Source organism: Malus sylvestris, chromosome 4 (assembly GCF_916048215.2).
Source record: "Malus sylvestris chromosome 4, drMalSylv7.2, whole genome shotgun sequence".
NCBI lineage: Eukaryota > Viridiplantae > Streptophyta > Magnoliopsida > Rosales > Rosaceae > Malus > Malus sylvestris.
Window position 1 is genome coordinate 20,280,773 of NC_062263.1, and position 12,554 is coordinate 20,293,326.

General features: G+C 38.1%; 1 pseudogene; it reads left to right on the plus strand.

Annotated features, from left to right (window-relative positions):
* The first annotated feature begins 1,782 nt into the window (after positions 1–1,782).
* LOC126620253 (cyclic nucleotide-gated ion channel 1-like) lies at positions 1,783–4,309 on the plus strand (annotated as a pseudogene).
* The last annotated feature ends 8,245 nt before the right edge of the window (positions 4,310–12,554 follow it).

Here is a 12,554-nt window from a genome sequence, read left to right on the forward strand (position 1 = left end):
TTTACAAAAGCTACAGCTTCGAAAGCTTCATTTATAGAGCTTTAGCTTCAAAGCTTCACTTGCAAAGCTTCACCTACAAAGCTTCAGTGCAGGGTATACAAATACCGCCTCCGAACAACCGCCACTTCGGCCCATACATGTATTCAATTTGAAGTCTCCAGCCAACAGACTCTATTGACCGAAGACTTGGGGGACTACATTATGTACCATATATTGGGCCTCAACTGGGCATCATGAAAAATACTTGGGGGACTCTAGCCCATTATTTATGTATTAAGGAGCGATCCCTTATTTTATAAAAAGGACTCCCTCACCATCATTAGAGAGCATTAACTCTAGCCCATTATTTATGTATTGAGGAGCGATCCCTTATTTTATAAAAGGGACTCCCTCACCATCATTAGAGCAACATCAACTCTAGCCCATTATTTATGTATTGAGGAGCGAGCCCTTATTCTATAAAAGGGACTCCCTCACCATCATTAGAGAGCATCGCCGCCTACTGAGCAACCGCTTCGCCGCGAACATCAACTCTAGCCCATTATTCATGTATTGAGGAGCGAACCCTTATTTTATAAAAGGGGCTCCCTCATCTTCAACGCTACAAGCCGAGCTAACCAAGGCAACATAAGCCACGAGCCTCGCAGCCTCGCAGCATGTGCTACTTCTAGTTGAGCATCATTTCAGATTGAGCACCGCCTCATATCGAACATTAGTTCAAGACAACATCTAGTTATTTCGGCCCACACATGAACTGAATTTCAAGTCTCCAGCCAAAAGACTCTTGATTGAAGACTTGGGGGACTACTGTTTATACCATATTTAGGGCCTCGTATTTAGATCTCGTACAAATACTCGGGGGACTTAAATGTAATTATGTGATAAAGGAAGGGGCAAATATGTAATAAGTGATGAGTCCTTATTCTATAAAAGGACCCCTCACCCTCACAATGAGGGGAGACCATTTTTAGGCCATAGGAAGAGTTCTCTCACCCTCAGAAGCTCTCTCCCTCACTCCCCTCACTTCTCAGAGAAATACAATAATTAGTGTGGATGTAACCCAAACCTTGGGGTGAACCACGATACATCTTGTGTTATTTACATTTCTTGCAGATTCACGGTCGGATTTACGTTGTTCCAAGACCTCCGGTTTTGTGCATCAACACTACCTTTCCCTATTCTTTTTCTTCATTTATTTATCGACGAAAAACAATGATGGTATCACATAGTTGAGTCAAGTAATTAAAACACAAATTAAGGTATCACACTTCTAGTTTCTCTCTTAGAGGATTCAACCCCTTTACTTGACATTCAACTCCTAGCCTACTTATTCTCCATCATGAAGTGGTTGTAGTTAACATATGTACTTTGTTGAAACTTCAAGAAGCTCCTCATTCGGATCTTTGATAGCTCAAAGGATCTTGTACGCATCATAACTTAGTAAAACTGAGTTACGATGAACTCTGATGAACCAGTTCCAAAAAAGGAGAGCTCCGATGACGATTTAATCAACCTTGGAAGGTTTCATATTTCTCTTAATATCTCTAATATTTTATTTTTCTTTTAAAATTAAAACAAAGGATTTTTGCATCAGATCAATGTGGTTGTTCGACATAGGAATAAACAAATCGAATAAATGAATTTCATGTTTAATTCTTGTGTATTAATTTTTCAGCTTGTCAGGTGAGCAAATTTTAGAGCTTGCGAAAGGGAGGTATGGCAAGAGAGATGGAGGAGATAGATCAATAAAATGCGATATAGATTCAATAAAACGTGGTATACATTCTATATGGATTGGGATAACCAGTTTGTTCGTCATCATGATTTTTTTTGGCCCGATGCTTGTGGACCCTTTGTTCTTGTACGTTCCCATCATCAATGAAAATATAAAGTGTCTCACATTGGACGAAAAATTAAAGAAGATAGTTATTGTTTTGAGAGCATTTACAGATCTCCCTTATCTACTTAAAATCATCGATCATGTGCTGCGTCCGTGGTGCACATTGAGCTTACTGGAAGATTTCCTTGATTTTGCGGAATTGGGAATCCCAGTCTCCCCAATACAAAACATTTTAGCTGTTCTTCCTATTCCACAAGTAAGCCAATTACTTTTATGGAGTAAATTATTTTTCGTAATCTCTTAAGTCGTATATTAGGAATTAGGATAATTTGATTTTGCTGATTTTGTCACACAACACTTAAGTTTAACTAATTTGTGTACAGATCGTAATTCTAATTTTCCTTCCGACAACGAGGAACTCAAAATCTTTGAATATAATGAAGTTTTTGAACTCACTTTTTGTATTGCAATATGTTGCACGAGCTTATCCAATGTATAGACTATGTACGGTCTTTAACAAGAAAGCACGTGAAACTAGCAAACAACTTGCAAAGTACAAGCGAATATGGATTCCAGGTGTCTTAAATTTCATCATGTACATCCTTGCTAGCCATGTAAGTTATTGTCTTGTCTTAGTTTATTTTAACTGCTCCCTAAAGTTGCTTGTAAATATCGTTGAGTTACAAATGTAGTTCTTGGTTTGTTAGGTCCTTGGGGCATTTTGGTACTTTTTTTCTGTTCAGCGAGAGATAGATTGTTGGATCTCTACTTGTCGAAGTGAAAATGGATGCAACTTAAGTACTTTACAATGTGATAATACTACGTTCAGAAACGTTACAGTTCTAAATGATTTATGTCCAACAAATCCACCAAATCCAATAGCATACGATTTTGGCATATTCGTTGACACTCTCCAGTCTGGCATATTGGGAACAACAAATTTTCCTCAAAAACTCTTGATGTGTTTCTCATGGGGATTTCGAAATCTAAGGTTTGTCCTACATAAGTATTTTTATTCTTAGATATTGCTTCATGCACTTGGGTTTTTTACAATACGCCGGTACCGGTGTTTGACTATCAAGATTCAGTCACGCAAGCCGTCCAATGAGTTGTCCCTTTTCAAATATTGTTTTAATATATTGCTACAATGAATTCTGCAGTTCTTTTGCTTCAAACCTCAACTCTAGTACCTATGCATGGGAAAGCGTCTTTGTAATTTTTATTTCGATCAGTGGCCTGGTACTATTCATGTATCTGCTTGGACATGTGCAGGTCTGTGATGAATTATGTATTGTATATCTGGTTTTCTTTTGAGTAGTTTCTACATATATGCATGTAAATTTCAGGATTTAATAAACTCAATGTCAAACCTCCATGTTGTGGTGTAGACATTTATGCAGGCAATTAGCAAAACATCTCAGATACGGCAGAGGGTGGGAGTCATATTTCCACAAATAGGGTTCATGGTATCTGAATATGGTCTTAAAGAGGGGGTAGAATATGCGATTTGGAAATTGGTAAGAGAAGCACTTGAAGAGGACGAAGATAAACCTGCGGAGAATATCTTCTCGTTACTTCCTTTGGAACTTAAGGAACATATGAAGCGGCATCTCTTCTTGGCTACACTACGGAAAGTAATGTCCTATCTCTCTCAATTATTCGTAGCTCTATATAGTGTTGTATAAACTTGTGGCACCAGATGGTTTTTCGAATAATCTAGTTTACGAACTCAAGCTATTATATAGATAGGAGCATGAACTCCCCTTTGAGTTCTTTTGGCGTGCTTTCGTGAGTGTACTTCTGAATTCTTAAGTTTCTAATAACATGATGTTGCTTAGATGATTATCATCCGTCCTAGTAACATGATGTTGCTTATTGGATCTTATCGATGTATTCTTAAGTTTCTAATTACATGTATGAATTAACCCCAGTTGCCAGGGCTTGAAAACAAAGACAGACGAGTGTTGGATGAAATTATGAAGAATCTTGAGCCAGTTAACTATTCTGATGGTAGCTATATTATTCGAGAGGGGGAGCCACTGGATAGGATGCTCTTCATCACGCAGGGCATTGCACTTGCTTACAAGACTAGTACTACACATCTTGAGAAAGGTGATGTTTATGGGAAAGAACTTATAGGTTGGGCGGCGACATCTACCCCATTTTCCGGCTTACCTATCTCAGACCAAACTGTCAAGTCCCACGAAAAAGTTGAAGTCTTTGCAATCAGGGCTGCAACATTAAAACGTATTGTCTCTGACTTCTCGACGCATTTCAACAGAGAGGATATTATTATGGTGGAAATAAACTGATCATGGAATTTCATAGGGAATTTCTTAGTTATCTGTAACTAGTAACTATATTTTTTACTCAAAATAACTATATATTCAGCTATTCAACATTAGCAAAACACAAGAATACCTGTCAGGTTCAATTGTACCACAATTGTAATAGAGAAAGCTCTTTATGTGATTTTCAATGGTCGTTACAGTCATAATACGAATCATGGAATCGAACGAGAAGGAGTCCGTTTCCTTTCCTACTTGCATTGAACAGATTCAAACAGGAATCCAACAATATATGTACATACAAATTGTTAGGTACTCCACCCCTACATCTTCTAATTACTCTTTCCAGAATGGGTTTTTACGGTACAAGGCACGGATATTGTTAAGCCCTTCCTCTCCTTGGCGCACCAAGCTTGTCGAAGCTTATCATTCCATACCTGCTGCAGGTCATCAAGGTGTGATTAAAACCTACCACAAGCTTAAGAAGGACTTTTATTGGCCGAGTATGAAGAATGATGTCAAACTCTTCGTTTCGGAGTGTCACATCTGCCAACAACATAAGTATGAAACAGTGGCACCTCCTGGAAAACTGATGCCTCTTCCAATTCCTGAACGAATTTGGGCTGATATAAGCATGGACTTTATCGTCGGACTTCCTAATTGCAAGGGTAAGACTGTTATCATGGTGGTGGTTGATCGGCTGTCCAAATATAGTCATTTTGTTCCTATGGCACATCCATATACAGCGGCTAGTGTAGCACAGCTTTTTCTTGAGCATATTTTCAAACTCCATGGCATGCCCAACTCTATAGTCAGTGACCGTGATCCGATCTTCATAAGCGCCTTCTGGAAAGAGTTATTCAAACTGCACAATGCCAAGTTGTGTATGAGTTCGGGCTACCATCCTCAAACTGACGGTCAAACTGAGGTTATGAACCGCTGCTTGGAAACCTACCTGCGCTGTTTTGTTGGAGGTCAACCTAAAAAATGGGTACAATGGTTATCGTGGGCCGAATGGTGTTTCAATACCTCATACCACACTTCTTCTAAGTTCACACCCTTCGAATTAGTGTATGGTTATTCCCCACCTCATATCACACCGTATGAACCTGGTTCTACAAAGTTCGCTTCTGTGGAGCAATGTTTGGTTGAGAGGGACAAGGTTTTGGAGATTCTGAAAAGGAACCTTGAATTAGCTCAGACAAGGATGAAGTCACAAGCTGATCAAAAGAGATTGGAACGGAGTTTTGCAGTTGGCGATATGGTTTATATAAAACTTATTCCTTATCAACTCCAATCCTTGGCTGCACACAGTTATCATAAACTGTTACCCAGGTTCTATGGTCCCTATAAGGTTCTCAGCCGAGTAGGTGATGTGGCTTACAAACTTGAACTTCCTGCCATGTCTAAAGTCCACCTTGTTTTTCATGTCAGCAGTCTTAAGAAGCACTTAGGGCCGAATGTGGTAGCCAACAACCTGTTGCCCCAAGTTACAGAAGATGGTCTTCAACAGTTGGTTCCTGCCTCCATTCTTTCCAGGCGCATGTATAAGAAGGGTAATTCTGCCGGCGTTCAATTGCTTGTTCAGTGGCAGGATCAAGATGCCAGTTCTGCAACATGGGAGGACTTTGAAGACTTCCAAGCTCGATTCCCTGCTTTCTCTCTTTAACCTTGTGGACAAGGTTTTTTCGAAGGCGGGAGTAAATGTTATGATCTTGCAATTGGCCTATTAGTGAATCCTTGGATCACTATGAAGTAGTAGTTAAATAATGGGGGTCAGATTGTATTAGAGTAAGGATTAGATTGTAATAGTCTTGTTAATTGTGGGTTTTAGTTTTAATTGAGTTGTTGTTATGCCAGATGGCACTCTCGCGAATGTAAGGGCTGGCTTGTGGGTTAAAAGCCTCAGCTAGTGGATTGAAAAGCATATATGAAAAACAATTAGAAATTTCCTTTTCTTGCTGTGCAATTCCTCTCCTCAGTACCCACCATTACCACACAGTCAAGGTTGTAGCTAGGTATTGGCTTGTGTTTTATCACAAATGACAATACATATGCCAAAGTCAGAAACAACTGATCAGATGCGAAACATTAAGCAATTACTAAACAAGATCGTAAGTGCCAACTAACAACACATCAACGCGGAAAGTTATCCACAATATCGACCGAAAAAATCCCTAATTATAGTCCATTAAAACCAGCATTCTAATCTAAATTTCTACACATAAAGAAAAAGAAAGCGCTGTGGTCCTGTAATTTGTTGCTATGCAGCGTGGGCTAGCTGATTCGAAATATTCACCAGTAGCAACCAAATAAAAACATGGCATTCAATTTTTCCGGATTTTCTCGGAATCCAAACGGAGGATAAGAAAAGGGGAGTTAGGGCAGAGGACAAACTCACGAGCTGTCTGACGCGGAGAGCCTAGAGAAATTTCCGAGCTATGATCGCAGCCATGGCCGGTGGGCTGAGTCGATGGGTCTTCGTCGACGCGAGTGGGTTCGATTTGGGGACGTGAGCAGGCCAGTGCCAATCCTACATTTTCTCCCCTTCTGTCGATATGGGGCTCTGTGCAAGTGACCCCTCTCTGGAGTAGTAGGATTATTTTTTCTCTTTTTTTTTTCCCTCCCCTTCATTTCTCTTCTATTTGAACGCTCACGGTTAAATCACATCAACATCTTATATTAATTTTTTTATAGTAAAAGAAAGACAAAATAAGAGAATGTAAGATGAGAGGATATAAGTGGATGGAAAGAGGAGGGGAGATAATCCTAATCTGCCCTCCCTTCTCTCATTTTTTTTTTCTTCTAAAAAATATCATTCTTACCAACTATTTGTACCATCATTTGTACAATCTGTTTAATAAGAATGGAATCTACTTCCGTTTAATAGACCTTATCTCTATTAAATGATAAGTGCAACACTACTTTTTTTTTTTCCTTCTTCTCTTTGGTTGTCCATTAGGAATTTTAGAAAAACTAGAGAATTTAAGGTCATCTCTAATCGATCAGGCCATAGGGCTACTGTAGACATTGAAATTTCGGTGGCATAAATGTTAGCCATTGCATTAAGATTACATTTGTAAACATTTAAATTTTGGTGAAATAAATGTTGACCATTGTATTAAAATTACAACCTTCATTCACTTCACCTACATCATACACTAAGTTCACCTACAACTTCCACCCAAGTTCACCTACAACATCCACCAAGTTTTACCTACAAACATCCACCAAGTTTCACCTACAACATCCACCAAAATTCACCTACAACTTCCACCAAAACAAATGGATGGTGGTGATTCATTCCCAAAGCCTATAAATAGGCTCCTCCATCAAAGAATCAAGGAGAGGATTTTACATACATTTTCTCTACTCCCAAATTGGAAGAGAATTCACACCACACCAAAGCCTTGAAGCCTTGAAACTCTAAAGCTTTCAAGCAAATTCCGAAGAATCAAGAAAGCCCTCTTCGTTCTTCGTCAAAATCCTCCTTCAAGATCAAGCCCCAACGGCCCTTGAAGAAACTTCCACTAATTCAAGATCAAGCCCCGACGGCCCTCGAAGAAAGTGTTCATCATTCATCATCCGTTCATCCTAAAGATCAAGCCCCGACGGCCTTTTGGATCAACAACAACAAATCTACCCATTACAAAGATAGAATCAGAGGCTAAATTTGTAGAAGAGATTGTAACCCTAAATCATTAATACAAATATTATTTTGTACACCTTGTTCTTGTTTCAGGAATTTCCGTGTTTACACATCCATTGCGGATATATCAAGCATGATCACTCCTAGAATGTGTATGGTGCCCCATTGCAGATTAACCAAGCAAGATCATTTCATATAATACTAAACAGTGATCACCCTTCGCAAATACACGAAGCATGGTCTCCCAATACGGATTAACCAAGCAAGACTATGCATGCATCTAATAACTTAGGTAGAGATCACTCATTATTTATATACTAAGCATGATCCTCCTTCGAATGCGGGGTCCCGCAATACAGATTAACCAAGAAGGACCATAAACATGCATCTAATAGTTTGATTTTCTGATGCGGATTAATCAAGCTAGATCACCCATGTACCACACTGCTACATGGTGCAGTCACATCATCACACATTACCCATCACACTCAACATGATTTACATAGTAAACATATTCTCTATCACTGCCATGTATCAAACAAATATCTAATCATACAAAGTACAATACGTGAGATACCTTGATATACTAGATCTACTGAACTTCAAATAGAGTCCATGACTCATAATCTCATACTAGTAATCACACATTACCAAGACTTCCATCTCTATCTCACGTGGTGTAATAACGTCAGGTTCAATAGGCATTCGTATTGGCATACATTCATTTTGATACTCCTTGTTCCGAGATATTAACCTAGGCTCTAATACTAATCTGTCACAATTCGAAAATTTAACCCCGAGAGGTGATTAAAATTATGAATTGATTACGTAGTACCAATTAAATTCCTCTTAATTTGTGATTGCTTCTAACTCTTAGGTTACATTGCTTACGTACCTTAAGATAGAATCAAGCCATTAGTTCATCTCCTTGTTTCTAGGTAAGTGTGCCCTAACATGTTCCGTTTACAGTTTCGAACAAATCTTATGTGTTTTTCTAATTGAGAAATCTCTTTTCACTAGAACAAGCCCGCTACAAGCACACCAAATTATACTAGTTAACCAAGCTGACAACTATCGACCAAATCGAACTATCAACTATCAACTCTAGATGCTTTAACCAATTGGACCTGGTTTTCCATGACCGCTATAACTTGGATATGATCGATAGTCTTAAAAATGGGAACAAGGAGTCAGTGCACTTACGTCGAGCTACATTACTACATGAAGCTTAAAATTTTGAGTAATGCAAGAGAGACTAAATTTTGAAAACTAAAGGACATGAAATTTGATGATTGGTTTATTGTTTAAGCGTTGATAGACATGCTCATTTCTACTAGTGACACATAATTTAGTTTGCAATTTTTATCTCTAAATTTAGTCTCCCTATCATTATTCCAAAATTTTAGCTTACATCAACCTGTATAGGTCATCCAAACGCAGCGTATGATGCATGTGACTATGTGAACCTAATTCCGAAACATTTTCATCAACTCAAGTCTTTCTAATTCTACCAAAATATGTCAAAAAGGAACAAGCAGTGTACCACAATTGTACTAGAGAAAGCTCTTTATGTGAGTTCCAATGGCTGTTACAGTCATATATTGAAGTATTAAGCAGCAATCCAAAGACTCCCCTCAACAATTCCATTGAGAAATTGACTAATACTATCTCTCTCCCGCCCCGACTTTTTTTGCCAAGATATGATTCTCAACATTTATTTGTACCATCTCTTCAATAAAGATTGAACCCACAAATATTGATTCCTTACCTCTATTAGAAAGATGGTACAAATAGATGATAATTGTCCTCCCATTCTTTTCTTTTTTTCCTTCTCCCTCTGGTTTTTTCGGTTCCTTGTAGTGCATCTAGCTCTCTCTCTTTTCTTTTTCTTTTTCTTTTTTCCTTCTTCCTTTAAAAAAAAAAGTAGACAGATCAAGTTTTTTAACTAAAAATAAAAAAATAAATAATGTTGACATGATCATTTTCATTCATTTCTTGGTAAAGTAAATAAGTGGAAAATAAAAGAACGAGAATAAAGAGAAAACGAGATGCACGCGACTATTAAAGTCAATATAAAAGTATCTTTGAAAAAATTAAACCACTTGGGAAAAAAAAAATCCTCAATTCATTTTTCTTCATTTATCTCTCGACAAAAAACAGTAATGCAAACTCTTGTGTAACATAGTTGAGTCAAATAATTCAAACGAAGTTTCTATCTTTGAAAAAAATTAAAGCACTTGGGAAAAAAAAATCCTCAATTCATTTTTCTTCTTTTATCTCTCGATGAAAAAAAGTAATTTGAACTTAGGTGTAACAGAGTCGAGTCAAATAATTCAAATGAAGTTTCTTAGGTAAAAAAAATGTTGACAAGAATTTTCGTTCTTTTCTTAGTAAAGTGAATAAGTGGAAAAGAAAAGAACATGAATAAAGAGAAAACGAGATGCACGCTATTGCAAAAATCAATACAAAAAATATCTTTGACAAAATTAAACCACTAGGAGAGAGAAAAAAAAATTCTTAGTTTCTTTATTTATCTCTTGACAAAAACCAATGATGTGAAGGTGTCACATAGTCGAGTGCAAAAAATTAAAACCAAGTTTCCTAGTTAAAAAAAAAAACAATATTGACAAGAATTTTCATTCTTTTTGTAACATCCCATATCGCCTAGGGGAGTGATCCTTAAATGTATATTCTCATCCTTACCTAGCACGAGGCTTTTTGGGAGTTCACTGGCTTCGGGTTCCATTGGAACTCCGAAGTTAAGCGAGTAGCGCGTGAGAGCAATCCCATGATGGGTGACCCACTGGGAAGTTCTCGTGTGAGTTCCCAGAAACAAAATCGTGAGGGCGTGGTCGGGGCCCAAGCGGACAATATCGTGTTACGGTGGTGGAGCGGGCCCGGGAAGTGATCCGCCCCGGGCCGGGATGTGACACTTTTCTTGGTAAAGTGAATAAGTGACAAAAAAAAAAGAAGGAATGAGATAAAGAGAAAATGAGAAGCACGCAACTACCAAACTTAATAGAAAAATATTTTTGAAAAAAAATTAAACCACTGGGGGAAAATAAAAAAACCTCAATTCATATTTTCTTCTTTTTTCTCTCGATGAAAAACAATGATACGTACCCATGTGTCACATAGTTGAGTCAAATAATTAAAATGAAGTTTCTTAGCTAAAAATAAATAAATAATGTTGACAAGAATTTTTGTTATTTTCTCAGTAAAGTGAAGAAGTGGAAAAGAAAGAACATGAATAAAGAGAAAACGAGATGCACACGATTACTAAAATCAATAGAAAAATATCTTTGACAAAATTCAACCACCGAGGGAAAATAACAAAAAAAAAAAAAAACCCTCAATTCTTAGTTTCTTCATTTAACTCTCGATGAAAAACAATGATGCGTACTAGGTGTCACATAGTTAAGTCAAATAATGACATATTCCGATCCGGAATGTCCACTAGGACTCCGAAACGAGCTGTGCTGGCCAACACCTGGAAGGTGACGAAGCCATAAAGTATAGTGATATGGAAAATGTGAAAAAATTTAAACCTAAAAGTGCCTAAAGACAAGAGTGCGCTGTGAGCGGTAATGAACCCATTTCACGTGCGACGTTGGAGCATAAGTAAAGTACAATAGTGTGGGTAAGGATCATACCCTTAAAGGTCGCCATCTATACTGAGATTCGCTAAGAATCCTCGTCTATACGAACTTTCAGCAGCTAAAACTTGGAGGGGCGAAAAACAAGGGTGAGTGGGCTTGAAAATAAAATTTTAATAAAAACCTTTTGAAAACGTTATAACCCCTCGCTGTAAAACCCGTGTAGTTTCTAGAAAATAATATTACATATATACGAAAACCAATGCACAAGGCTAGTAAAAAATTGAAATATGCCATGTCATAATGTTTTAACACTAAAAGATGTAAGCCAGGTGTGAAATCAATATAAAATAGTATGTGAGTCAGAGCCACCTAATGTGACCTGTACAACTGAACCTATAGCTCATCAACCTAGTCCTGCACACAAGTCGGAATCACCTAATGTGGTTTGTACGACAGGCTGGGTGTAAAAAGTACGCTCAAGTACTACGATCACGTGAAGGCTGTGCGATGAATTGTGGGTCACCTACGAGTCGGAACCACCTAATGTGGTTTGTACGACAGGTTGGCACCAAACTTGGATCCAAGGTGAGCGTGCGGTGCGGGAGGTGAACGATCACGTGAAGGCTGTGCCTTGGCCTCGGGCGGGAGCACTAACACCGCGGTGCAGGATAATTAGCTTTAAATGCATCTACGCATAACCATACACAATGCAACCACCATTATCATAATGTACTCACCTGAAGCTTACCTGGGCCTCCGCATCATCATTCAATAGTATGCAAAACTATTCTAATGCAAATACTAAAATATAATGCATCATTGACATGGCATTTAAATCGTAAATTCATTTAAAAACAATTTTTGGAAATCGTAAAACATAAATACGTATATATAGAAAACAAAAGTCCACTCACCTGGAGTCCGCGCTATAACTCCTTAGCACAAATATCGAGGCGTCACGAATGATCGGCGCCTATAACAATTATCAAACCACACCTCAAAATCCTTATCAATAGAACACGTAACTTACATAAAACACATCCCCAAAGACGTTCTAGAATGATTTGAGACCCATTCACCAAAAGTCAACTGTCGGTCAAAGATCGACGATAGGGTCTACAACCTTACGTAACTCGATCTGGAAGATCCACACCTCGGATTTCTGATCCGTAACTTCC